General features: G+C 43.4%; 1 protein-coding gene across 1 annotated transcript in view; it reads left to right on the top strand.

Annotated features, from left to right (window-relative positions):
* The window catches only part of LOC122808457, a 1306749-nt gene that overhangs the window by 132722 nt on the left and 1149204 nt on the right, over positions 1-24823 (top strand). The window lies entirely within an intron of this gene.

Here is a 24823-nt window from a genome sequence, read left to right on the forward strand (position 1 = left end):
TCTGTTGAAGAGGGCCATTGAGGTGCTCTGTTTGACATGTATGGGAAGTCTATTCCATAGCATGGGCAGTCACTGGGTTATGAACCTGTCCTTCCAGCATGTTCTGTTGAGTGTGGTAATGAGGTTGAGGTCTCTGGAGTGTGTGGTGCGGAGGGATTGGGATTTCTTTAGATGTAGCATTTCTAACAGAGCTGGGTCAGACATGGCTTTGTAAGTCAAGCTGAGATTGCCTCAAAGTAGGCGATATGAGGCAGAGAATAGTTGGAGTCTTTTGAGTCTGTCCATATAGGACAAGTGTTTAAGGCCTAGGATCCCCTTTGTGAGGTACTTTTTTGGCCTCTCCAGTTGTTGCAGGTGTCTAGTGAGGTACATGCCAAATGGGGCATTGTACTCTATGATTGGCCTAATGAGGGAGGAGTAGAGGGATACAATGACCTCTTTCTTCCTGGATGCAAAACCCTTAGTAATGAGACGTGCCACACAGAAGGACTTTCTGACCACAGTGGCAATGTGGTGGTCAAAAGAGAGGTTGCTGTCAGCCTGTGTTCCCAGATCTCTTATAACGCCTTCTGTGTTCAGTGGACTACCATTGATGTGGTAATTCATGGGTACTGGGTTTTTCTCAAGGGGGATGATGACACATTTTTTTGCTTGAGCTTAAGGTCATGGTTCTGACACCAGTCGATCTCAGTGAGGCCTTTCTGTAGGATGTCAACATCACTGGAGAGTTAATAATGGCTCCCAACTTGCAATCGTCTGCAAACTTTGTCAGCCAGAGTCCCTTCATGGTGGCCTGGACTTCTGAGAAGTAGATACCAAACAGGAGAGGACCCAGGACTGATCCCTGTGAGACTCCACTCATGACTGGTTGGCAGTCTGATTTGGAGTCAGTTACTTTCACACTGTGTGTTCTATCTGTGAGCCAGTTTGCAACCCACCTAGTGATATAGGGGTTGATGCCTAGCTTAGTGAGGTTTGCTATGATTCCTGAGTGGGGAATGGTAACAGAGGCCTTGGCCAGATCAAGATAGGCTGTGTGAACCACCTTGTCTTCATCCACAGCTCTGGTGACTGACTCAAAGAAGTTGACCAAATTGAGCAGGCATGATCTACCCTTCACAAAACCAAACGGTGTGGGATCCAGAGTTTGGAGTTTCCCTATATTCTTGTTTATTAGGTCCATGATGATGCGTTCCATAGCTTTGTATATCAGACTCGTCAGGCTAATGGGGCGTTCCCAGGGTCTGTAGTTGCTCCTCCTTTGTGGACAGGGATGACTGTAGAAGTGCGCCATTCGGTAGGGACAAAGCCTAAGGTGAGGCTGTGATTGAACAGGGCACACAGGTGATTTGCCAGTTCACTCTGTAGTTCATGTAGAACACAGCCAGGGATGTTGTCAGGTCCCATAGAAGCTGTATTCTTGGCCTTGGACAGTGCTGTTTTAACCTGTGCAGCAGTAATACTGGGTGCGTGGCTATCTACTGGTGTTGTGATTGATCCTTTGGGGGGAAAGGGGTAAAGTTGGCACTGAATCTATTGGCCAATGTATTGGCAATATTTGTTGGCTCGGTATAGGAGGTAGCATTGTGCAGTAGCTCAGAGCAAATCTGGGTATTGCTGTGGAGATTTTTTACATAACTATAGAAGGTCTTGTGGTTGTCTTTTACTACCTGCTGCAATTCTGTTTTCATAACTAGCTTTAGAGGATTTGATAAGGGATCTCAACTTCTTGTTGAGGCTTATAAGGGAGTTTTTTCCAGTCTTGGGACTTCACCTTATTCCACATTAGTTTCCTCCTTGGCTTCCTTTTTTTGGAGGAGAGCGTCTCGGTTCTATTGGGTATGGCGAGATCCATGCATTTCTGTACAGTGCATTGGTGTATGATTCGGCGGTCATGCAACTATTCTCCATTTGCATGGGTGCCGTCAAGTTAGCCAGCTGTGTTTTTAGGAGCCCAGTGCTAGCTTTGGAGAAGTTTTTCATGGTGGTTACCTTTGCAGGGGTGGGGGGTGGGAGGGATGCGGATTTCCAAGGTGATTAGTTTGTGGTCGGATATAACTAGGGAGGAATTGACTATTAGTGTAGAAAAACAGCCGTCCATATTAGTAATGACCAGGCCAAGGATGTTGTTACCTCTAGTAGGGGTAAGAACGAGCTGGTCCAGGGCATTGGAATTAATGAATTCCAGGAAACGTTGGGCAAGTGTATTGGTACATGAGTAGTTTTCCCAGTTAATGGAGTGGTAGTTGAAGTCACCCAGTATGAGTGTGTTAGGTTGGATCCTAATATTCTCCAGAGTGCTTAGGAATGTGGAGTGTGAGTCTTGTGACAAGGTTGGGGACCTATAGCAGTCTACAACCTGAATTGCTGTCTTACCCAATGTTAGCTGCACCTGAAGTATCTCTGAGGCGTTATGTTGGGCTGCCAGTCTGGAGGTGTGCTCATCTTTTACGAATATGGAAACACCACCGCCTTTGGTGCTTCGGTCCAAGTTCTGGGGCTGAAAGGTGTGGAATGAGTTATAGCCTGGTAGTGCACTGGTGCTTTCTGCTGCCTTGAACCAGGTCTCTGTTACAGCACAAATGTCGATGTTCTCCATTTTAAGGAGTGCTTCGAGTGAGTGCATTTTGAGATTTAGACTTTTAGCATTGAGCAGCATGACCCTCACATTGCATTTGTTTGTAGCTGTTACTGTGGTAATTTGGTTTTTGGAACACTGCCTTAAAAAGGCACTATAGGGGCGGCAAGAGCCTTGGCCAGTATCCAGAAGCCCAGGGGTGACAGATGCAGGCCATATCTAGCAAAGCATTGAGATCTGTCAATCATGTTATCACAGGCAGACAGATACTGGATCACCTTAGAATGACACCAGAAACTTAGCCAGTTGTTGAAATCAGTAATTTTTTGCTTGTGCTGTGGTATCATTCTGGGTAATGATAGGATGCTGCTCAGGGCTAGGGTCATATTCGCCTGGGCTACATAATCTGAGAGCTCCTCCATGTGTCTTTTCATGTAGTCCAGGGAGGTACGTCTCAGGTCATTCACACCCACGTGTACAATGACAGAGTCATATTTGTATTTCTTGTTGAGGGACCGGAGTGCATGCATTATGTGGCGGATCCTGGCACCTGACAGGCAGCTGACTGTTACTTTCTCCTTATTCAACCTAGTGAGTGGAACATCAGTGTGCCTCACTATCGAGTCACCTATGACTAGTGCGTTTGGCATGCTGTTTTGCCTTAGGGGCTTTGGTTGAGTAGCTCATTGTTTAGGAGAGTTATGTGTCTCGTGATTAGTGTTGTGGTGGTTGAGTGCGTTTCTACCTTGGAGGTCTCTTTTCTGCTGTTTGGGTAGATTTTTATTGAGAGCCTCCGTGAAGGTGGGTGTGTGGTTTGTGTTTTTATGTGAAGGCAGTGCTAGTGTGTGTTCTGGAGGTCTATGTGTTCCATGTGGTGTGGTGCAAGTGTTGACCTTCTCCTCTTGACCAGCTATTCCGGTCTTGGTTGGAGAGTGCGTGGCTTCCAGTTTGAATATATAAGTGCATCTCTCACAAGTCTGAGTGTTGGGAAGTAAGAGGAGAGGGTTGTCAGTGTACATGAGGCAGTTGCTACATTGCATCAGGATGCCCCAGTTCACCAGGTTAATAGGAGAAAGCACAGGGAACTGACCTTTAGTCATGCCTGGACGGGTGGGTATTAATAATAAGTAGTGGAGCTGTTTCCTTGTAGAATGTTTAGTGCTGGTAGCACTTTTGTGTGCTACAATAATTGCTATAAGAAGTTTGGTAAAGTGCTAGACTAATAAGCTAGTAAAAGTGCAGGAAAGGAAGGAACTAGCAGATCTAAGGGAAAATTTGAAGAGCAGACTATTTGGCACTGCTCAGAAGCTTACAAGTTACTGGAAAGAAAAAACAGCCTTGACATATAGGAATAAAGTTCAAGCTATAATTGTCTTGCTCTTCCTGTTCTAACAGCTTTGATATGACCAACTAGCTCCAAACAACACTAAATTAGTTGAACAAGAAAACAAAAATGCTTCATGGCTATCAGATGATATATAAAAATCATTGCATACCAAGATTATGTATCCCTCACTCTGAATGAATTATAGGTGTCCTCAAAACTGACTGTATGTATAGGTCTGCAGCAGATGGACTACCATACATATTTGTTGACATCATCAGATCCAACAGTAGTGAAAGTTTAAAAGCATGAAGAGATGATGTTTAAGATGACATCTTTGCCTAGTTTAGCTGAAACCTTTTAGAAATGATTGAGAATGGAAATCAGACTAGAAGTATACTGAATCAGACAGCAACTGAAAGTGCCAAAAGCAAAAGAACGAATATAAAAAAACAGGACCAGAAAAAAAGGAAAGAACAATGAAAAACCAGCAGTAACAGTGACAAATATAGAGAACTCCTGGAAGAACATGTTGATCAAGATTTGATGCATGAATGATTAAGGAGAAATGAATTTAAACCAAAATATGAAATAGTATTAATGACATCTCAAGATAGTGAGTTATGTACATTTTGGTTTACAAAGTCTTTTGAAAATGTGTGTGAAACAGACAATGCAAAGATGTTCTTCATTCCACATTGCTGCAGTCCTAACTATTGGGTAGTCCGCTGTCCAGTCGGCCCGAATACCAAAGTATATGGCTGACGTCGGTCAGGGCGCATTAGACTGACGCCAGTACGTCAGGGTACTAATGCGCATGACCGACGTCATATCCTCAGTCTTTTTTGCCACATGGTCCGATGCAGAAGCAATTTTGCGAGTGCAGGTTGGCGTTCTGAAAGTTTCTGAAGCCAGAGTTTCAGACCGAATCAAAGTTGGCTGGTACCCGTTGGGAATATTTTGGTTTTTCTTGCCTCAGTATTTAACCGGATGTCAGAAAAAGTGAATAACTGTATTTCTTGTGGGAAACAGATACCTCATAGGGATTACCATACTTTGTGTATACCTTGTTTAGGGCCTGAGCACGGCGTTGTTGGATGCCGCTCTTGTGCTAGATTTAACAAACGCACTATTAAGAGAAGGTTAGACTGTGCCAGGTTAGTGTTTGGGAAGCGTTGTAATTATAAAATGCCGTCCGGATGCTCCGGACGCCGCTTCGCTAAAAACGAAGGACAAAACAGCAAAGCCTAGAGTGGAGGAACCGACAGTCCCAGACGCCGGTTCTTTAGAGGGCTCAGTGGAGCCGGAGGTTTTGCCAGGTGTTTCTTTGGAGTCTCAGGGAGAGACTTTATTGTTACAGGATGTATCCTCTCAGGAAGTTGGCGAGGCTGAGGGGCTTCTCAGGTGGCTGTTCTTCCCTCTCTTCCTAAGGTGGTCAGAGCCTCCCTTCTGTTTCCAAGGCTTCTTTGAGGGGCAGGCCGAGTTTTGCTTCAGTGGGCGTTTCTCCTAGTACTTCAGGGTCTTTGCCTAAGAAACATATGCTTAAAATGGCAGAGGATTTGATTACTATGATAAGGGGTTCTATGCCCCCTCCTGATAAGAGGCCTAGGGTGGAATCTGAGTTTGACAGTTTTGAGCCATGCCCGCAGGCTTCTGAGTCTTCGGCTGAAGACCTGCAGGAGTACCCTCCTTATTCTGATTCTGATGTGGATGATTCTACTCCTTCAGCTTCCCCTCCTGAGGATTTTTCATTTTCAGAGACTCTGCATTCCATGAGGGAGCATTTTAAATGGGAAGGTCAAGATTTCTCTGATTCCAGGAAAAGGCTTAGGGAATTCTTGTTTTTACCCCAGCACAGGCCTTTAGCTATACCTCCTGTTTTGAATGTGGTGGAAGATGTTTTTGCAGAGGCGTCCCTGAATCCGGATTCTTTGCCTCCTGCTCCAGTTAAACCGGATAGGTATTATAGGGTGCCTGAAGCTCATAAGTATCTTTTAACAGCCCTAGGGCAGACCCGAAACTGTCTCTCAGGGGCCTAAGGGTGTGAAGGCCTCAGTTGTTAAAAATCCTGTCCCTCCTGATAAAGAGGCAAGGGCTTTGGATAGATGGGGAAAGAAAGTGTATACTTCTTCCACTTTAGCCATGAGGGCGTTGAATTGTCAGTTTCACATGTTAAAATATCAGAATTATCTTCTTTCACAGTTGAAATCTAAGGTGGATGCTCTGGCGGAAGGTATTGAGTGTAAAGAGTTGCAGGATTTAGTTCATGTGTCTGAACAAGTGGGTAAACATTCCTTGCAATGTGGTTTTGATGCTGTGCAGGCCTCCTCCAGGGTGGCTGCCACTGGTTCTGTGCTTCGTAGGCACGCCTGGTTGAGAGATCAGAACTTAGCTGAGCATGTTAAGACAAGGATTTTGGATGCTCCTTTACAGTCTGATGTGTTGTTTGGTTCGCCTGTGGAAGCAGTTTTAAAGAAGATGGAGGACAAGGCTAAGTCTATGCAAACTGTTAAGGATTTTCTGCAGGTGCAGCCTCCGAAGTTTAGTAGAAATTGGCCTGCTAAGGGATAGACTTATCCTGCTTATGATTCCCAGTCTAGGGTAGGTCTAGACGTGGTAGGGGCAGAGCTCAAGGTGCTTTTAGGCCTAGGGCAGGAGTTCACCTGCTCAGACTTCTGGTGAGGGCAGGGGTCAGTCCTTTCGTAAGCAGACCCAATGACCTGCCTTTCAGCTGCCAGTACCTTCTCGCCTGGCGGCACCTCTAGGAGGAAGACTGTCTCTTTTCAAAGAAAATTGGGATTTAATTACCCAAGACAAATGGGTTCTGGATATCATTCACCACGGTTACAGGTTTTATTTCCATACCTTGCCTCCTTTCAAAGGCATGCCAGACATTCCTCCTCTACAAAGACAAGAGGCTCACAAGCAAATTTCTCAGTTACTCCAAATAGGGGCCATTCAGCCGGTTCCTGTGCCAGAAAGGGGCCTAGGATTTTATTCTCGCCTGTTCCTAGTACCAAGAAGGGGTACACGTGGAGACCAATTTTGGATTTATCTATCCTCAACACTTATCTGGACATTCCCAAGTTCAAAATGTTGACGTTACAACAGCTTTTACCTCTGCTGGGCAAGGATCACTGGATGGTAACTTTAGATCTCAAGGAAGCTTACCTTCATGTGCCTATAAGACTAAGTTGCAGAAAGTATCTGCGTTTTCGAGCTGGAAATTCTCATTATCAGTTCTCTGCATTGCCCTTTGGCTTATCTACTGCCCAGAGTATTCACAAAGGTTCTGGCTCCAGTGATAGCTTACTTCAGGCTAAAAGGAATTCAAATCTATCCTTACTTGGACGATTGCCTGATTCTGGCTCAAGAAAAGGAAGACCTTCTACAGCATTTGGAATATGTCATAGCAGTGCTAAGATGCCTAGGGTATTCTGTGAGCGAAATAAAGTCCAGTCTAGTACCCTCTCAAGACATGTGCTTTCTGGGTGTGAGACTGAATACAGCAGCCCAGATGGCCTTTTTAACCCGGACAAACAAAAGAATCTTTCCAGTTACTTCCATCAACTATCTCTTCAGTCCGGGCTGACTGCAAGGACAGTCCTTCAAGCCTTAGGGTTCATGGCATCTTGTATTCTGGTGCTTCCCAATGCCAAACTGCATATGAGGAAGCTACAATGGTATCTCAAAATGTATGGACACAGCACTGCCAGGATTTGGACACTGTCATTCAAATAATACCTTGCATTCAAAAGGAATTTTTGTGGTGGGCTCAGGAATGTCACCTAAACAAGGGACTCTCTGTGACCCGGCCAGAGGCGAGTCAAATTCTAACGACAGATGCCTCAGACATTGCTTGGGAGCTCATCTAAATGGAAAGTGGATACAAGACAAGTGGCCTGCCAGACTACAGCATCTACATATCAACATGAAGGAGATGTTAGCAGTCCAGTTTGCATTAATGGCTTTCAAGGAGTTACTTCTTCCAGGGCAGGTGTTGATTCTAACAGACAACACAACTGTCATGTGGTACATCAACAAACAAGGGGAACACATTCTTACCCATTGTGCAGGCAAGCAATGATTTTATGGGAGACTGCGCTAAGCTTGCAACTAACTCTTCAGGCAAGGTTTCTGCCGGGAGCACAGAACTCCTTAGCAGATGTGTTAAGCAGACAAATCATGGATCCCCACGAGTGGAAACTGGATCTTCATGTATTTCAAACGTTGACAGTGTCCTGGGGAACTCCAGACATAGATCTGTTCGCTTCTCCACTAAACCACCAGCTGCCAAAGTTTTGCACAAAGAGGTTTCATCACACAGCTTGGAAAGTGGATGCTCTTTCTTTCAGTTGGAAAAATCTTCATGTGTATGCATTTCCACCTCTGCCTCTTCTTCCAAAGGTGCTTCTAAAGGTCAGACAAGACAAGCCAAGGATGATTTTAATAGCTCCAGATTGGCCTCGGCAGCACTGGTACCCATTACTGAGGAGTCTGGTAAAGAAGCCTCCATGGCCTTTACCCTTGATTCCACATCTGTTGTCTCAGAAGGACGGTCGTCTGCTCAATGTCAAGCTTCACTCTCTTCATCTAACAGCCTGGCATATTCTGTTTTGAAGGACAGCAGGTCTCAACTTCCTCAACAAGTTTTAAATGTGATTATGGAAGCCAGAAGACCTAGTACAAGGAAAGTGTACGCAGAAAAATGGAAGAGATTTTTATTTTGGACTGCAGCAAAGAATTTGGAGATTTCAGAGCCTAATTTGAGTGTGGCTCTTCAATATCTTACTGAGTTATTGGACAAAGGTTTGTCTTTCTCTTCCATTAAGATTCATGCTGCAGCAATTTCAGGGGTGGGGGTGGAGGGATGCGATTTCCAAGGTGATTAGTTTGTGGTCGGATATAACTAGAGGAATTGACTATTAGTGTAGAAAACAGTCGTCTATATTAGTAATGACCAGGCCAAGGATGTTGTTACTTCTAGTGGGGGTAAGAATGAGCTGGTCTAGGGCATTGGAATTAATGAATTCCAGGAAACGTTGGGCAAGTGTATTGGCATATGAGTTGTTTTCCCAGTTAATGGAGTGGTAGTTGAAGTCACCCAGTATGAGAGTGTTAGGGTTGATCCTAATATTCTCCAGAGTGCTTAGGAATGTGGAGTGTGAGTCTTGTGACAAGGTTGGGGACCTATAGCAGTCTACAACCTGAATTGCTGTCTCACCCAATGTTAGCTGCACCTGAAGTATCTCTGAGGCGTTAGGTTGGGCTGCCAGTCTGGAGGTGTGCTCATCTTTTAATATGGAAACACCACCGCCTTTGGTGCTTCAACCAAGTTCTGGGGCTGAAAGGTGTGGAATGAGTTATAGCCTGGTAGTGCACTGGTGCTTTCTGCCTTGAACCAGGTCTCTGTTACAGCACAAAATGTCGATGTTCTCCATTTTAAGGAGTGCTTCGAGTGAGTGCATTTTGAGATTTAGACTTTAGCATTGAGCAGCATGACCTCACATTGCATTTGTTTGTAGCTGTTACTGTGGTAATTTGGTTTTTGGAACACTGCCTTAAAAAGGCACTATAGGGCAAGAGCCTTGGCCAGTATCCAGCCTCCAGGGTGACAGATGCAGGCCATATCTAGCAAAGCATTGAGATCTGTCAATCATGTTATCACAGGCAGACAGATACTGGATCACCTTAGAATGACACCAGAAACTTAGCCAGTTGTTGAAATCAGTAATTTTTTGCTTGTGCTGTGGTATCATTCTGGGTAATGATAGGATGCTGCTCAGGGCTAGGGTCATATTCGCCTGGGCTACATAATCTGAGAGCTCCTCCATGTGTCTTTTCATGTAGTCCAGGGAGGTACGTCACAGGTCATTCACACCCACGTGTACAATGACAGAGTCATATTTGTATTTTGTTGAGGGACCGGAGTGCATGCATTATGTGGCGGATCCTGGCACCTGACAGGCAGCTGACTGTTACTTTCTCCTTATTCAACCTAGTGAGTGGGACATCAGTGTGCCTCACTATCGAGTCACCTATGACTAGTGCGTTTGGCATGCTGTTTTGCCTTAGGGGCTTTGGTTGAGTAGCTCATTGTTTAGAGAGTTATGTGTCTCGTGATTAGGTGTTGTGGTGGTTGAGTGCTTTCACCTTGGAGGTCTCTTTTCTGCTGTTTGGGTAGATTTTATTGAGAGCCCTTCCGTGGGTGTGTGGTTTGTGTTTTTATGTGAAGGCAGTGCTAGTGTGTGTTCTGGAGGTCTATGTGTTCCATGTGGTGTGGTGTGTTGACCTTCTCCTCTGACCAGCTATTCCGTCTTGTTGGAGAGTGCGGGCTTCCAGTTTGAATATATAAGTGCATCTCTCACAAGTCTGAGTGTTGGGAAGTAAGAGGAGAGGGTTGTCAGTGTACTTGAGGCAGTTGCTACATTGCATCAGGATGCCCCAGTTCACCAGGTTAATAGGAGAAAGCACAGGGAACTGACCTTTAGTCATGCCTGGACGGGTGGTATTAATAATAAGTAGTGGAGCTGTTTCCTTGTAGAATGTTTAGTGCTGGTAGCACTTTTGTGTGCCAACAATTGCTATAAGAAGTTTGCAAAGTGCTAGACCAATAAGCTAGTAAAAGTGCAGGAAAGGAAGGAACTAGCAGATCTAAGGGAAAATTTGAAGAGCAGACTATTTGGCACTGCTCAGAAGCTTACAAGTTACTGAAAGAAAAACAGCCTTGACATATAGGAACAAAGTTCAAGCTTATAATTGTCTTGTTCTTCCTGTTCTAACAGCTTGATATGACCAACTAGCTCCAAACAACACTAAATTAGTTGAACAAGAAAACAAAAATGCTTCATGGCTATCAGATGATATATAAAAATCATTGCATACCAAGATTATATATCCCTCACTCTGAATGAATTATAGGTGTCCTCAAAACTGACTGTATGTATAGGTCTGCAGCAGATGGACTACCATACATATTTGTTGACATCATCAGATCCAACAGTAGTGAAAGTTTAAAAGCATGAAGAGATGATGTTTAAGATGACATCTTTGCCTAGTTTAGCTGAAACCTTTTAGAAATGATTGAGAATGGAAATCAGACTAGAAGTATACTGAATCAGACAGCAACTGAAAGTGCCAAAAGCAAAAGAACGAATATAAAAAAACAGGACCAGAAAAAAAGGAAAGAACAATGAAAAACCAGCAGTAACAGTGGCAAATATAGAGAACTCCTGGAAGAACATGTTGATCAAGATTTGATGCATGAATGATTAAGGAGAAATGAATTTAAACCAAAATATGAAATAGTATTAATGACATCTCAAGATAGTGAGTTATGTACATTTTGGTTTACAAAGTCTTTTGAAAATGTGTGTGAAACAGACAATGCAAAGTTTCTTCTTTCCTAATGCTGCACTAGCCTTTAGGCTATATGAGTTGTATCTTGCCCAAGTCCCAACCACCAGCTAACTTCCAAACTTTCTGACTCCCTCCTACACTTCCTGTCTGACTGCTGACTGGTTAGCCCTGTGGAGAGAAAATCTGCAGTCAGAGTGGAAAAGCTTCTGGACTTTTTGTCCAAAAGTTAAGAAGGAGTGTACTTATGCTGAATATTGAAAACAAGAAATAACCACCAAATATATTTCCCAACAGTAACCATATACAGTAATAGGGGGTGGAGGGTGGGTGTAGCTACTGCAGAAGTGAGGAATAAGAACATCTACTACTATGGGTAAGTGCAAATTATACAACTGTACAATGTTCATCCAAACAGGCATTTGGTGCAGCACTGCTGAAGAGAAGGTGGCAGCTGCAGAGAAAACTGCAGAGGACTCATGGCACCCCAGAACTGAATAACAATAGTGAAGGTAAATTTCACCAACTCTGAGATGTCCTCTACCAATTCTCTAACTGTTAATTTAAGATAGAATGGATTAGAATAACTAGGACACTCAGCCACCAAAGAGTATTGCATGGTTGGATGTCCTGGAAGCTAGTATGGTTATATCAGTCTTTAGACCTCTCTCTCAAAAGAAACTGTTGACTTCTTAAAAATCACAGGTTTCTTCCTGATTCAGAGATGTGACTGACAGCAGTGTTCCCTGTGTTTCAGTGAGGAAGCATTGGAAGTGTACAAAAAAAGGAGTGCCACTTACCTTGAAATGAGTAAAGATTTTCAGGGAGTAAAAAAAGGCTTCTAATGCTTTCTTTGATGGTGTCTTTTTTGTTAAAACAGATGTAGTCTAAACAATAAGTAGTATTTGGCTGTGGTCCCAAGCAAAAAAGATGCTTGCTTTACCTGTCTATGTTGAGTTTGACAGTTGCAGGCACTCTTTGTAGAAACAGATGTTACTGCATGGATAAAATGATGGGTCTGGGAAGAAAAAAGATTGGTTGCAAAATACTGAAAAGACATTAAAACAGATGTGTAGGATAAGAACAGCAAGGGAAAGGATACGAGAAAATAGTTAATTATAATAATAAAATCTGTAAATTGCAGTCACAAGCTAGGGTGCATTATGAAATGAGGAAGGGCTAGCTGCTTGGGAGATTTTTATCTGGCTGGTGGTCCTAACCCCCACAATGTAAGAGTCCTACAGGTTATTGAAGTTTGACTTCTTATCAAATCCAGTGGCCAATTTTAAACTCCTGCGTACACCCAGTACCAGTACAGATGCTTGTTTTTCAGACATGTGTTACTTCTAGTAACTGAAAGGTTAGTACCTGCATTAGTGAGTCCCGTGAAAGGGTGACTGGATGGAAATCCAGATTTGCATATACCAAGTAAAGGATTGCCATTTTTTGGACTATTCCTTTTTCTCTGTGGTATGGTTGTCTTGGAGTGTGGTGTGGTGGGGCTTGCCTCTCAGACTGGAGGAGGGTGCAAGGGGGGCTTGTCCCCTGCAAAAAAGAAGTTTAAAGGAGAAGAGTGATGCTCAAGCTTGCTCTTCTCCCATGTTTTACATTTTTTTTCATCATGTTGCGACTTTGTGTCTTGATATTTCAGTAGGGAGCTGTCACTTCCGCTCCAGCAGGACTCCCTCCTACACTACCGGGGAAGGTGTTAGTGAAAAATAGTGCCAGTTTGTGTGATGCCAGTTTGTAAATGTCAGTCGTACTGGCATCACTTTTATGGGCTTCAGACAGGCAGATGTTGATTGAACCTGTGCCTGTTCCTCCACCTCAATAACAACATCAGTCAGCCAAGTGCCAGAGCTACTGGTATCAATCTGCCAGATGCCAGGGGCATTGACATTGGTTCTTCCCAGTCAGAAACCTTCTGCTCCATTGCAGGATTTGCCTGAGGTCCTCTCATTCTTACCACTGTTCATACAGTATCCACTCTGCATTTGTGGCACTGCCAGTCAGCCGTACCTCTTCCAACTGTAACAACATCTCTCATGAGGTTGTCTCCTATTCCCCAATTAGGCTCACGTTATCAAGTGCTGACCTCAAAAATGGTGATGGTTCCTCTGACTCTGAACCCCTCAATAAGAAGCATAGGAAGTATGCATGCCAAATGCAGCATCTAAGGTGGTGGATTCAAGCGGATCTGACAGTACGCAGACCATTCACTCATCCCTTGCCCTCAGCCACAGTGACCATGGACACTTCCCGTCTAGGGAGGGGGGAGATTGTTTCAGGGGAAGATGGTCCAAGGCATAGTCTTAGTCTCTCTCACTGTATAACCTGTTGCATCTCCTAACTTTCTTTCTTTGTTAGTAACTTCTGCTTAAACTAATCTCCTAAACCCTCAGCTCTACTACTATAGCCCCCTCCCATTCTCCATACTATTTATCTCCCCCCCACTTCCTGTCAATATCTATACATTGTCCTTCTTTTGAACAACGATTATCTTAATGTTTTTACTCTCATATGTAGTAAATTTTAGTCCACTACTATCAGTGCAACCCTTAATGTTCACATTTTTTTCTTTTGTTTTTCTCTTTATAATTAATTTCGTATTTGCAGTATTGTTTTTAATAGTTTTTGTCCTGTATGTTTATCTTGGCTTATGTTTGCTGGGGCTCTTTTCCCTTGGGTCTCCACTGAAAATGGGTTGCTTACTATCAATGCAATGCGAATAGTTAATAACCTTTTCTTTTTTACAATTGTTTTGTATTGTGATTGTTATTTAATATTTGTATATTGTCACTTTATTTTTATTTATGTTTGCTGAACCTTTTCCCCTTGGGTCTCCACTGAAAATGGGTTTGTTTGTAAACTCACTTGGACTAACCTGGTTAACAAATGTGAAATAAATAAATCAATAAATCACATGAACAGAAATAGAGACCTGTCTGCATATCAGTGTTTTGGAGATGAGGGCAGATTTTCTGTCATTGCAAGCCTTTCAGGACATCCTCTCTTCAGGGACTATTGCTATTCACACTGACAACATGGCTGTTGTCTGGTACATCAGCAAGCAAGGAGGAACCCGTTCATACCGTCTCTGCAGAGAGGCCATGAGAGTATTGGAATGGGCGATCTCTTAAAACCGCTTTATTCTTGCAACAAATGTACTGGAAAAATCCAACGTGTTAATGGACAGGCTTAGCAGGTCTAGTCTGATACCTCACGAGTGGTCAATCAATCATTGGTGAACAAGATATTTCACTGCTGGGGTTCTTCCTGCTGCGACTTCTTTGCGTCCCCTTATAACACTACATGCAGTAAGGGGATTCATGAGAGATGTTCTAGTCTACGATTGGCCTCTGGGACCCCTGTATGCCTACCCTCCTCTACCTTTTCTCCCCTGATTCCTTCAGAAAGCCAAATGGTTGAAGAGCTCTGTTATCCTCATTGCCCCCTTCTGGCCTCACCAGGTGTGGTTCCCCTTCTTCTTGTCTCATCTCAAACATCCTCCTTAGATGCTGGAACCCAAACCGGACCTGCTCTGTCACCCGACTTTAGGATGCCACCCCAGTCTCCACACTCTCAAGCTGACCGCATGTTTTTTCCACTTCCTATGATTGTTAGAGGGCCCAGGATTTTTTCCCCCGGTCAAAGCTATTCTTCTGGCCTCCCAGAAACAATCTGCTAAGAAGGTTTACAAGAGTAAGTGGAAGAGATTTTCTGTCTGGGCAATCAATAATAACTTGGATCCTTTTTCCGCTCCAATCCCTTCTATTCTTATAATTTTTAGAATCCTTGTTTAGGCAAGGTTCTGGTTTTGCTACCATTAAACTACAGCTAGCAGCTATCGCCAACTTTCATTCAGGATTTTCATCATGGTCTCTTGCTTCTAATAGCCTATGTAAAGCTTTCTTGAAAGGGATCCTTCTTTTGAGATCTCCTATTAAAAGATTGCATGCTCCCGTGGGATCTCACTCTGGTTTTGCAAGCCTTAACCCAGAGTCCCTTTAAGCCAGCTAAGGATTGCAACGTGAAGTTTTTGTCTTGGAAGTCCACCTTTCTTGTTGTAAGCACATCAGCAAAAAAGGGTTTCCGAGTTGCAAGCACTCTCTTCCAAACATCCTTACATTATCTTCCACAAGGACAGGGTATCTCTCCGTACTAATCCTTCTTTCCTGCCGAAGGTGACTATGTCTTCCAATATCAACCAGTGTATTCAATTACTAGTGCTCTTCCCTAATTACTTTAACAAAGGAGATTACCTTCTAAATTCCTTGGATGTTCATAGGCAGCTTTATTTCTACCTTCATAGGACAATGCACTCCAGGAAGTCAGACCACTTATTTGTTTCCTTTTCCTCTAATCATAAGGGTCAAGCTGTTTCCAAAGTAACAATTGCAAAATGGATTACTAATTGTATTGTCTTCATTTTAGAAAAAAATGTTTTGGAAATTACCAGATCCTCTAAAAGCTCACTTCATGAGGTCTGTTGCCGCATCGGCTGCTTTCTCTTCTAGGATTTCCATTGATGACATTTGTGCAGGTGCCACTTGGTCTAGTTCTCACGCCTTTGTGTCCGACTATAAATTGGATGGAGCAGAACGTTCTTTGGTTATTCAGTGCTCCAGCATATCCTTCCTTGAGGCCACCCAAGAAAATATGTAGCTGGGGACTCTGACTCATAAGTGATCAGAATGAGAAGGACAACATCTTATTTATTAGTTATGTACTTAGCATAACTTGGTATCTGTGTTGTCCTCTTTTCATTCTGCTTCACCTTCCCACCCAACCGGCCCTTCCATCTGGATGTGCTTCAGGAGGATCTAGATAGCCTTTGTTGGCACTCTGCTTCCAGGTTGAGCTCCTTGGTTTCTTCCTTTCTTCCTTGGGCTTTGGGGATGGCAAACACGATCTGAAGAGGTTGGGTGAGGTTCAGGTCTGTGGGAGGTGTCTGAGCTGGATCTGAGGTTCGGATCTGAGATCCATATGTGAAGCACAATGAGAAGATGGCAGCACAGCTACCAAGTTATGCTAAGTACATAACTAATAATTTCTGTACCATTACTTTGAGAACTCTATACTACTGGATGCACATGCTAGATTTCTAGAGAAATATGGCATGCTGCAGAGGAACTGCCTGATGATGCTCTGAATACAAATTCAAGGCCAATGTACCCACTTCCTGTATTAGCAGCCTTATGGTTCATGTTGTCTACACTGCTGTGGAAGGGGGTACTGCTGCAACAGAGCCAAGCATTGCTATTCACGGCCACTCCTATTTTTGGCTTACACAATTCACAGAGGACACTAACGCAATTGTTTTAGACTGTGTATTTAAAGGATCCCTTCTTTTAGAGATGTAAGTGGATTAAAATGTTATGAAAGAAGCACAGCAAACCTAACTGCTGTGGGGATGAAGTTCCATTCTGCACAGTACTTTGTTAAGGCATGTACTAGCCAGTGCTGGATGTGGTTTTGGTAAACCCCACAGTCCTTGTAACAGAAGGTGGCTGGCTTTTGTGAGTTGGCCCCAACTTTATCCCAGAAGGATGGATAGTCCAAGTAGCTAGTGTACCCATTGGCCATCAGAAACCTGTAGTCAGCCCCAGAGTGGATTACAGGAGTCCTGATTTCTTGTCCAGCTGGTCTCCAGTGGAGGCAGTCGGGGGCAGTCTCCCTTCATGGTTAGACATGAGGAAATTCTTCCAGGAAAGCATGCTAATGGAAATAACATCTGAAAACTACACCATTATTTTCTTTTCCACAAACTGTCCTCCATCCAGTACATCCAGGAAGGCATACTATCCAGATGCTACACCACCTTTTCTTTCTCCCACCTTGGTTTCCATCCCTAGCCTTGTTTGATGTGCCACCCTCTCAGAAGACCTGGGCAAAGAAGGAGGTAGGCAAACTCCTCAAAACAGAAGGTCATCCAGGAGGTCTGTCCTGAAAAGAGAGGATTAGAATATTATTTCAGTTTCTTTTTTAGGACTAAAAAAAAATATATAATCTGTATAATCTGTCTTCCCATGCTTATTTAGACAAGACTGGATTGGTCTTGGACCTGTAGGACACATCCCTCGAGATAAAGGCAAATGGAATTGTTCTTCTGAGAAGGGGGACTATTATTTTCGGTTCAAAAATTTCACACTTGGGCTCACTTCTGCCCAGGATGTTCAACAAATGCATGTCTGTCATTGCAGCACACCTGAGGTTGTAGAGATCCAAGATATTCTCATACCAAGATGTCTGGCCTGTGGCTTGCCTACCCGGAAAGTAAAGAGAATCTCCTCCTTTGGCATAGCAGTGAAGCTTGCTTTTTGCCATCGCGTGGTTAACCATCCATTACCAAATGTTGTGTATCCTGTGTTGCTCCCCCCATCATTTTCGATGGTTGGCTTATCCACCTTGAGGCAGATCTATGCCTGTAATCTTTTTAGAGCTTCTCCAGGCTGTATTCCAATCAGACTCTTTCCAAGTGGGTTTTCAACAACTTTCTAAGTAGATTGTCAACTGCATTGTTTTTTTGCCATTGTTTGGCTAAACAAGCATTGACAAATATTGTATACCCTATGTTGTCCGCTCTGCCCATCTCGATGGTTGGGTTACCCACCTTGAGGCATATCTCAGCTGGCAGTATTTTCAGATTGTCTCCAGTGCTTGAGCTCCTTTATCCTATAATGCACTACACTAACAGCTCTCCTTAGATCTTGTTTGCTGCTCTTCTAGTCAGATGTGATTCTGCAGTACTCCAATCAGGCAATTTTATTTGTCGGATAAGTGGAAATTTTTTCTTCATTGATATTTCATTTTTTCCTTAGCTACAACCTTCCTACTTTCCTTTATCAGTTTTTTCTACACTTTTAGTCATTTTTTCCACCACTTAAAAAAAATATATTCTCTCTGTCTTTCTCTGTCTCTGTCTGTTCTTACAGGGTTATACCCAAGTCTACCTATTTATTTTTGTGAGCATACAATTGACTTAAGTCTTTATTTAAATATTGAAAAAGCTTCAGGTTTAAAAAAAAACAATGCCTCAAGTGCAGACATAAAATCCCACCTCAAGATCTGCCTTTGCAATGTGTGTATTGTTTAGAATCTGAGCACTTAAATGTGGCTTGTTATATCTGCTTGTCCTTTGGAAATTGGGCCGTTTTGGACAGGAAAAAAAAACAAATTACTTGAGGCCTTCTCCCCTATATAGCAGAAGATATGGTGGGCTCCTTGAATGAAATGCCACCCTCTAAGCTTCCCAAAGGTGCTGAAAAGCAGGTAGCTAAATCTTCTGATAAAAACAAAGAAAAAGAAAGACAGGGACAAACCAAAGGGCTGGAACAATGGTAGAGGTAAAGACTGAGAGAAAATAAAAAAATCCACAGACTCCCTTGATTCCTATTCGCCTGGCTGTGAAGATTTCTCAATCCCCAGGACATTATGTGTCTTTGGCACTGATTCTTCTTGGATATGCCCCATCCCTGTCCTCCAGTTTCTTCATCAAGTGACTCTGAGTTTATTATTATGTTGGGTCATTCCCAAAATAATTATGTCTAAAGAGTCTAGATCTTTAGAGAGGGAGGGAGGTTTCTAGGTTTATGACTTCAAAGCCACCTTCCATTAGGTCCATCAGATCCTCCAGAAGCATTGTGGATATAGCTTGGGACAAGATGAAGAGAGCATTTGTGAAGGCCCAAATAGATATGGGAGTTAGTCTGTCCCTCTTGACTCCTAGAGCAGAGAGAATTGGCCCATTCACTCCCCTCACAATTGATCCTTCTCCAGTTCTGATTTTGGATCCTTTTCACCCGATGATCTCCTTATTGGAATCAACAAAGTTAAGGTCTTCGACATTGACAATTTCTCTGATTCATTGGACTCTGAAGTCTTTGGAGCAGATGGGGTCCCAGAGCTGAGAGATTGACGCTGTTAATCTGTGTGTGAGATCAATTCCATTGCTATCTGGTCCATCCTTATCCCTGGGTGCTTCAGCCCTTGACAGTTCGGCTCCTGTCTCAGACTCAGATCTAATTGGGTCATTAGCTCTGGGAGTTTCATCTGCTGATCCATTGATCTTGGATTCACGGCAGTATCAGAGACTGCCTTCCATGGAGCTGTTAGCACCTTCCTCAGCATTTAAGGCTTTCGAGAAGATTTTGACCTGACAATGTACTTTGGAAGGGGACTTATCTCTTACTTATCCTCCCAGACTTCTCAGTGTGTCTGTGACTGTCATCATTCATCTTTTCCACTGTTTTGCAAGGGAAGGGGGCCATTTCTGACTGTTCAAGTCCTTCCCCACCTGAACAGCACAGAAAGTGTAAGTGCAAGAAGAGGGGCACTTGCACTCTCATCAGGAGTCACTCAGAGTACACTGACCTCAGTGAAGGAAATGGGTCCCTTAGATCTCTGCCCTGAGGGTTGATGAAATTGTTAAAACAAAGGGGGTATTGGTCCACTGATATTCCTCTGGATGAGAAGATATTTTTAAGGTTTAAGGAGTGTGCCCATCTACCTTCTGGTCAGTCACATCTCCTGATCAACTAATTGATGCTTTGCAGATCTTGATCCTGATGTGGTACATATGGTGCCACACAAACCAGAGAAGGTGCTTGTCCCTCCTAATGATCACTGACATTGAAGCAAAAGTCCTCTTGTGGATTCTATTTTTACTGCAGCAGTCTCCAAGAAGGAGCTCTCTGAGGAGAGCACCATGGTCCAACCACCTAGGAGGGAGTCCAGAGAGGTGAATCTTTTTCAAAAGTATGTTTATGCTTCGGGGAATTTTTCTGGTAGAGAGCAGAACTGCATTTCTCATATGACTAGGTTGTAGAGGGGATTAGCTAGTGCATTACTAAACTCCCTCAGGAGGCCTCTGGCGGCAGGACTAGAAAATATATGGAATTGCAACTGGCTACCATGTTGTGCATCACTTGTGTTACTATGAGGCTGATTTCTGATGCAGCAAATGGAGCACTGAAAACATCAGTTACTTGAACTGCTATATGTCACCATGCTTGGTTGTGGCTATGTGATTGTGCAGACATCTTTAACTTGTCCTTCCTTAATGCCATTTACAACACATCATCTTTTTTTTTTGTTCCAAAGTGAAAGATATATTGTCTAAGAGTGAGCAATAGGGCAACATGTTGTCTGCCTCAGGAGTTCATTTTTCTAACCCTCAAAGACCTTTCTCTAGGAATCAGAGGGGAGGAAAGCATCTCTGATTCAAAAAGCCCAAGCAATTTGCCTCTGACGCCAACAGAGACACATGAGATGGGGAGGTGTCTAATGGATGCTACGTTATGGACAATGGGGATCTGCATAATCAAGGGTTTTGAGGACCTTTTTTTTGGACAAACCCTTTCAGAGTTCCTGAAGAATTGCCCACCTATCCCCCTCTCGAAGCAGTTCACACACGATTCTTGGATGAAATGAATAATATCCAGAGGTTACATAGTTGCATTTCTGTACAAACCACCCCCTTCCCAGAAGACCCTTAAAAATGTTCTATCCTGGTAAAGAACATTTACAGCCTAAGACCTAGCTGCTAGGAAAAAAGAGTCATGCAGGAGGTCCCACCAGACCACAAAGGATGTGGAGTTTTCTCGAGATTCTTTCTTAGTTCCAAGAAAGAACAACAACCTCAGACCCATTTTGGATTTGAGCAATCTAAGCACATTTATAAAGAAGACCATGTTCTGGATGGCCATGGTGCAATCCGTTCTTCCTGTCTTGGGGAAGGGGAACTGGATGTGCTCTGTTGATCTTCAGGATGTTTATCATGTGAAGATTGCACAGCAGTCCAGAAGATGCTTCTTTTTCTAGTTGGGAGCCAGTCACTATCAGTTCTGGACTCTTGCCATTTCAACTCATTACATCCCCTTTGGTCTTTACCATATTTATGGCAGTAGAACAGTACTTCTCATGATGCAGGGGATTCAAGTATTCCCATATTTAGACAACTGGCTCCTCACTGCAAGAACAAAAGAATATTTAATCTAAGCAAGGGATGTTTTGCTCTAATTGTATCAGTCCTTGGGAATCTCAATAAATTAGTAAAAGTGAATCTTGCAACCCACTCCTTGAGTTGGTACCACATCTCATGGTGGATAAATTCCCTTCTGATTTCAGAAGGGTGTCCATTTGCTCTTCCTCTTTTCTCAGCCACAGTGACTATAGATGCCTCCCCATTGGGGTGGAGAGGGAATTTTAGGGGAGGATAGTTCAAAGAACATGCAACAGTCAGGAGGACCATCTTCACGTCAACATTCTGGGGATGAGAGGAGTCCTTCTTGTGTTGCAGGCACTTTAGGACTTCCTTTCCTAGGGTGTGATTTCCAACTAAATAGACAGCAGTTCTGTGGTTTGGTACATCAACAAAGTGGGGGCACTCATTTATGACCACTTTGTCAAGAGGCCATGAGAGTGTAACAGTGGGCAATGGCTTCACAACTCTTTCTCATAGCAATGGACATATTCTTGCAAACAAGCTAAGTATTTTCTTGCCTTATGAATCGTCTGTCAACAATACAGAGGGAACGTAAATATTGAGCTGCTAGGACCAGCCTGTGACTTCTTTGCATCTCTCAGCAATTTGAAGTGCAGGAAGTACTTTGCCCTCATCACTCAACAGGGTCAGTCACCAAGGGGTGCAGTGGTCCATTCTTTTCTATCTGGTTTCCTTTATGCCTTCCCACCTGTTCAATTATTAACAAAGTTCCTACAGAAAGCCTCCATGTGCAGGGCAGTGGTAATTCTCAATACTCTTTTTTGGCCCCAGGGTTGATTATTCCCTTACCTAGCATCTTCTGTGACCACCATGGGTTCTGGATTCCCATCTGTATTTTTTTATCTCATTTGTTCAGCAAGTGTTACTTGGACTTCACATCTTTCAAACTAACCACATGTTTTTTTCCAATTTCAGTGAAGGCCAAGGACTCCTTGCTGCCACCTTGAGAGGTACATATTTTAACAACTTCACAGAAAACCTTCCATTTGAAAATGTTTCAAGAGTAAATGGAAAAAGTTCTCCATATGGGCAGTAAGTAGAGAATGGGCTTTATCCCTTTTAGGTTCATAGGTTCATACTAGGCTATCTGCCCTGTGGCATTTATAAGCCTAGCCCGATTGTGTTTGGCTTACGCCACCCCTTGATTTGAGTATACTGTGCCCTTTTTAAAGTTTAGTTTACTGTGCCTCTGTCTAATAGTGACACGGAAGTAATCCCCGGGACAAACCTACGATCCCCCATCCACTCATCAAGATTCTTCTTGAAGAGAGTCAGTGAGGTGCTCTGCCTAACATGAATTGGAATTCTATTCCAGAGTGAAGGGAGCCTCTGGGTTATGAATCTGTCCCTCCAGCATGTTCTATTTATTTCTGTGCTGAGGTTCAAGTCCCTCGAGCGTGTGGCTCTAAGGGATTTAGATTTACTGAGGTGGAGCATGTCCATTAATTCTGGGTTGGACATAGCTTTATATGTCAGGCATAGATCGCCTCGAAGTAGGCGGTATGCAACTGAGTAGAGCTGGAGTTTTTTTAACCGAGCAGCATATGGCATCTGTTCGAGTCCCTTGATCCTCCTGGTGAGGTACTTTTGGGGTCTTTCTAATTGCTGCAGGTGTCGGGTAAGGTACATCCCAAAGGAGGCATTGTATTCTATGATGGGCCTGATGAGGGATGAATAAAAGGGCACGATTGCCTCTCTTGATCTAGATGTGAATCCTTTCATGATGAGGTGGGCTATGTAGAAGGTCTTTCTAACCACTTTGGCAATGTGGTTGTCAAAGGAGAGATTGCTATCAACTTGGGTCCCCAGATCCCTAATTACTTTCTCTGTACTTAATGGGTTACCACCTATGTGGTAATTTGTGGGCACATTGTTTTTGCCAAAGGGTATGACTATACACTTTTTGGCATTTAGCTTTAGACCATGGCTCTGGCACCAGTTATCCGTCTCTGCGAGACCTTTTTGAAGGATGTTTGTGTCAGCTGGAGAGTCGATTATGGCACCCAATTTGCAGTCATCTGCGAACTTGGTGAGCCATAGTCCTCCCACATTGGCCTGTACCTCAGAAAAGTAAATACCGAACAAGAGAGGTCCCAGGACAGAACCTTGTGGGACGCCACTTGTGACCGGTTTTGAGTCTGACATGGCTCCAGCAACTCTGACTCTGTGGGTTCTGTCTTTGAGCCAGTTTGCAACCCATCTTGTGACATAGGGGTTTATATTTAGGCTGGATAGCTTATCTATGATGCCCGAGTGGGGTATTGTGTCAAATGCCTTTGCGAGGTCCAGATAGGCTGTGTGGACTACCTTCCCTTCATCTATGGCCTTGGTGACTGTTTCGAAGAAGTCGACCAGGTTCAAAAGGCAGGATCTGCCCTTGACGAAGCCAAATTGGGTAGGATCTAGTGTCTGTAGGTCCCCAGTGTCTTTGTTTATGAGTTCCACGATGATCCTCTCCATAGCCTTGCATACTAGGCTAGTCAGGCTTATGGGGCGATAGTTTCCAGGGTCCGCAGAGGCGCCACCTTTGTGGAGTGGGACCACTGTTGCTGTATGCCATTCTTTGGGCACATATCCTGTAGTGAGGCTGAGATTGTACAGCAGTTTTACTTGAGGGATTAGTTCTTCTTGGAGTTCATGTAGGACGCAACCCGGGACGCCATCTGGTCCCATGGAAGTGTTTTTTGCTTTGGAGAGGGCGGCCTTCACCTGAGCCCCTCTGCTGTCTGTACTGGATTTATTGGCAGGTCTTTTCCATTTGGGTGCAAGTTATTCTACCATTAAGGTTCAGATAGCAGCTATCTCTAACTTTCAGTGGGATTAAATGCTTCATCCATAGCATCTGTAGAGTTTTTTAAAATTTTCCTTAAAGGTACATTGCTACCTATCAAAGATTCATCTTTGCCTTGAGACATTACCTTGTTGTTACAAGCATAGGATATGAAAGTTACATACTTAACCATAACACTAGATCCTTGTTGTCTCCCTGAATTCTGAAATCCCACCCTACTTTTCCCCTTCCAGATTGTCACAATTCCCATTGTTCTTCTGGTGGATCATGATGGACCCTACACAAAGCTTTTCATGATACTTGTCTGTTGCCCTGCATTCATTCTGTTTACTGGGGCTCCATTTCCAGGGATAGTCCCATGTGCTTCTTAATGCAGACTTGATCTGAGGAGGGCTGTTAGGCAGTGCATTATGGGAGAGAGGAGCTTGAACAGTGGAGAAACTCTGAAAGTATTGCCGGCTCAGATCTGCCTCAAGGTGGATAACCAAGCTGTCAAGATGGACTGAGAAAGACAGCAAGGATTTAGCATTATGTTAAATACATAACGCTTGTTTAAGGTTAACTATTTTTTTATTTTATTTAGTTTATTTCAGATTATTTAGTTTATTACAGATTTGATTACCAAGGTGGTATGCTGATCACAACTGACTATTTGCAGGTATTGCCCAAGTGAAATAATTCACAAAGAAGAAAAAAAGAAAACAGAGAAGGCAGTAAGCTGTATGTATTGAAAAACAGAACAGAAAGTAACAATATATAACAGAAATT

The sequence above is a fragment of the Protopterus annectens genome, chromosome 8.part0 (genome assembly GCF_019279795.1).
Source record: "Protopterus annectens isolate FY-2018-M chromosome 8.part0, PAN1.0, whole genome shotgun sequence".
Lineage (NCBI taxonomy): Eukaryota > Metazoa > Chordata > Ceratodontiformes > Protopteridae > Protopterus > Protopterus annectens.